At 40.1% G+C, this 4,508-nt stretch overlaps 1 pseudogene; it reads left to right on the top strand.

The window, feature by feature from the left end:
* Positions 1-4,119, top strand: part of LOC125877435 (uncharacterized) — a 122,436-nt pseudogene extending 118,317 nt beyond the window's left edge.
* The last annotated feature ends 389 nt before the right edge of the window (positions 4,120-4,508 follow it).

Genomic DNA, 4,508 nt, shown 5'->3' with positions numbered 1-4,508 from the left:
AGCAAACTCGGTGGCGTTGGAAAGATCGTTCCAAGGGCTTTCCAAACATAACTGGAACTACTCCTGGATCATCCTGAGCTAGGAGTTATGACTACTCAAAGTTGGCCAAAAACTCACTGATTTCCACACTTGGCAGAATTTCCAGATTTTGAACTTAGCCAATTTCCAGATTCTGAACTGTTTTTTTTTCCAAAAGTGACTACTTCCAATTTATGCTTAAACTTTAAAAATTCATACGTTAGGCTCTAGTTTCACCTATCTATTTTTTTAGGGTCGCTACAGCAGGTCATCGAGACGGTATTGATGATATCAATAGTGTTTATAACCCATCTCATGCAGGTGAAATGGATGCAATTTGCATACCAAAAGCTGATGGGAATGAAATAGTTGAAGTCGCTGGCACAACTCTTTATCTCCTCCAAATGAAAGGACTCTATCGAGGACTAGAGCACGAAGACCCGCATAAGTATGTAAGAAGTTTTACAGAGGTGTGCAGCCTGTTGTCATTCAAGAATGTGTCACAAGAGTTAATACGGCTTCGGTTATTTCCACTATCTTTGATGGGGGGGGGGTAGCAAGTGGTTGGCCGAGTTACTAATCAACTCCATCACATCATGGAAGGAGTTGATTATAGCATTCAATTCAAGGTTCTTTCCCCCATCAAAGATAATGAAGCTTAGAGATGAAATTCAAAGTTTCAAGCGATTGGAGGGTGAACCCATTCATGAAACCTGGAAGAAAATCTTACTTAAAAAACCAACTCATGGGTTACCAAACGATTTACTACTCTAATATTTTTACCGGAGTCTTGATTCGGTTAATAAAGGGGTGGCTGATCAATTGGTACGAGGGGGAATAATATTGCAATCATTTGAGGTGGTTTCGTTTCTTCTTGATGGCATGACTAAAATAAATAAAGAGTGGTACACCCAGGAGGATCAAGTCTCTCCATTTTGTTTTAGGTTGACACAAGAACAACTTGATAAAGAGAGTGAGAGGGATGAAAACATCAAAAAGATGCTGACCCAAATGGAATTTCTACAAGAGCATATGAAGGGGACATGTGGAATGTTTAGAGTTGAGGAGGGTTCTTCCTCCGATTACTTAAGGTCGGGGAGAACCAAGGTTGGAGCTCCAAGAGATACGAGGAGGGTTTCCACCCACACTTTCTACAGCGGGGCGGGAATCAAGGTTGGAACTATCACAAGAGAGAAGAGCAAAGAAGATACTATCAAGATTGGGCCGAGAAAAGCGACTATTGGAAAAGAGAGGAGGATCATGAAGAGGACCACACTCACTCAAGTGAGAGCCCTAAATCGAGAGAGAGTGCAAGTAGTCCGAGGGTGAATGATTTGTTATCACGCATCCTTGATAGAGTTAAAGGTTCGGATGACTTGTTAAAAGGGATAAAACTCGACTTTTAATCATTAAACAATAAAGTAAACTCTCACGCAGATGCAATGAAAATACTTGAAGGGCAGTTGAGTTCACTTTCAGCACAATTGAAACCAAAAATGATAGTGAAAGATGATGATAGAGAGATGGTTGTGGTGACTCGAAGTGGAAAGGTAGCAATAGGCGATGTGCCGGGAAATGAAGAAGCTCAAATGCATGAAGAAGACAAAGGGGTGGAGGAAGAAGTGGCACCTATCCATCAAAGCATTGCCAAAGGACCACAAAAGGATATGGAGAAACACAATAAAAGCCCAAAAGTTATGCAACCTTTACCCAAAATAGTGCCTCCATTTCCTCAACATCTAAAGTAGAAGAATGAGGATGAGAAGTTCAAGAAGTTTTTATCAGTACTCAAAACATTATCAATTAATCTTCCTCTAGGGGAAGCATTGTTAGAAATGTCGGGTACGCCAAATTTATGAAGGAGTTAGTCACAAAGAAAAGGAGTTTGGATTTTGAAACAACCGAAGTCCTTCATAGTTGTAGTGTAATTATGACTAAGGAGTTGATCAAAAAGAGAGAAGATCCCAGAGCATTCACCATCCCTTGCACCATCGGTATGCTCCAATTTGCTAAAGCCCTATGTGATTTGGGAGCAAGCATCAATTTGATGCCATATGCGATCTATAAACAACTTGGGTTGGGTGAACCAAAATTCACAACAATGAGACTCTTGATGATGAACCGATCAATTAAACATCCTGTGGGGATACTATATGACATCTTGGTAAAGGTTGACCGATTTATTTTCCTGGCTGATTTTGTCATTCTAGATTGTGAAATAGATGCTGAAAAATTCCCATCATTTTGGGAAGACCATTCTTGGCAACTGGAAGAGCGTTGGTGGATGTTGAGAGAAGAGAATTGAAGTTTCGGGTGAATGAAGATGAAGTAACCTTTAATGTGTGTAAGTCAATGAAACACCCAAGTTATATTCATGTGGTCTCCATTGTTGATGTTATTGATGAGGCGATGGCTAGTGTGAGACATTTGATGCGTATGAGTGAGCCACTTGAAGTTGTGCTTGCTAACTATGATGAGTTTGAAATTCAAGGGTATGAAGAGATAGTAGCGGCTCTATCAGGTTTGGAGGGGTATTCAAAGACTCCGTTGAAATTGGACATTGATTTAAAAAATTGAGAAAGTCCTCCCGCAAAATCATCAACAGAATAACCACCAAATCTAGAGTTGAAAGTATTTCTCTCCATCTCCAATATGCTTTCTTGGGGGAAAATAACACTTTACAGGTGATCATTGCAGCTGATTTGCTTGATTGGCAGATAAAATTGATCCTTGAGGTGTTGAGAAGGCATAACAAAGCTATAGGGTGGACTATCGCTGACATAGTGGCCATTCCTCTCGGTATTTGTACTCATAAAATTTAGCTTGATAGTGATTGTAAGCCAAGTGTTGAACATCAGCGGAGATTGAACCCACCAATGCAAGAAGTGGTGAAAAAGGAGAAAATAAAATGGTTGGACGCAGATGTGATCTACCCTATTGCGAATAGAAAATGGGTAAGTCCGGTATAATGTGTACCCAAAAAAGAGGCATCACGGTAGTCCCAAATGAAAAAGGGGAGCTTGTATCTACGAGACCAGTGACGGGGTGGAGAGTATGCATGGATTACCGGAAGCTAAATTCATGGACTGAAAAGGATCACTTTCCCATTCCCTTTATGGATCAAATGCTTGATTGACTCTCCGAGAATGGTTGGTATTACTTTTTGGATGGGTATTCCGGTTATAACCAAATTTCCATTACTCCAGAAGACCAAGAGAAAACAACCTTTACGTGCCCATATAGTACTTTTTCCTTCAAACGGATGTCGTTTGGTTTGTGTAATCATCCGGCTACCTTTCAACGTTGCATGTTATCTATTTTTGCTGACATGGTGGAGGATTCAATGGAAGTATTTATATATGACTTCTCAGTTGTGGGTGACACCTTTGAAGCATGTTTAGAGCACTTAGGACAAGTTCTCCAAAGATGTGTGGAGACAAATTTAGTCCTAAATTGGGGAAAATGTCATTTCATGGTTAAGGAAGGTATAGTGCTTGGTCACAAAGTATCACAAAAGGGGCTGGAGGTTGACAAAGCAAAGATTGAAGTGATTGAGAAGTTACCTCCACCAATTTCGGTGAAGGGTGTTCGTAGTTTTTTGGGATATGTTGGCTTTTACTGGAGGTTCATCAAAGAATTCTCAAAGATTGCACATCCTCTATGCAAACTATTGGAGAAAGAGGTGAAATTCCACTTTGATGATGCTTGCATGGTAGTTTTCAAGTACTTGAAAGAAAAATTGGTTTCCACCCCGATCATCATTAGTCCTGATTGGTCAGACTCTTTCAAAGTAATGTGTTACGCAAGCGGCATGGCATTAGGTGTTGTATTGGGGAAAAAATGTGACAAAATTTTTCACCCCATTTACTACGCAAGCAAAACACTAACAATGCTCAACGTAACTATACAGTTACTAAACAAGAGTTACTTGCGGTAGTTTATGCATTTGAGAAGTTCCGGTCATACTTGCTAGGTACTAAAGTGATTGTTCACACTGATCATGCTGATTTGCGTTACCTGATGACAAAGAAAGACGCCAAGCCAAGATTGATAAGGTGGGTGCTTCTATTTGCAAGAATTCGACTTCGAGGTCAAAGATAGAAGAGGTTGTGAAAATCAAGTGGCAGACCACTTATCAAGATTGGTAGACAAGGAGAATGACGAGCTAGAGATCGACATAAATGATGTTTTTCCCGATGAGTAGGTATTCACGGTAACTCTCAAACAACCTCATTGGTGTGCTGATTTTGCCAATTATGTAGTGTGTGGATTAATGCCGGACAAACTAAACTTCTACCAACAAAAGAGGTTCTTGTTCAATGTTAAGAATTTCTTTTGGGATGAACCATATTTATTCATAGAATGTGCTGACCATAGCATTAGAAGATGTGTTCTGGAAGAAGAAACCATTGAAATTATCCATGCTTGTCACGCTTCACCAGTTGGAGGTCATCATGGTGGTGTACGTACAGCTGCTAAAGTTCTACAAA

This window comes from Solanum stenotomum, chromosome 9, assembly GCF_019186545.1.
Source record: "Solanum stenotomum isolate F172 chromosome 9, ASM1918654v1, whole genome shotgun sequence".
NCBI classification, from domain to species: Eukaryota; Viridiplantae; Streptophyta; class Magnoliopsida; order Solanales; family Solanaceae; genus Solanum; species Solanum stenotomum.
This window is presented reverse-complemented; position numbering and strand designations above follow the sequence as displayed.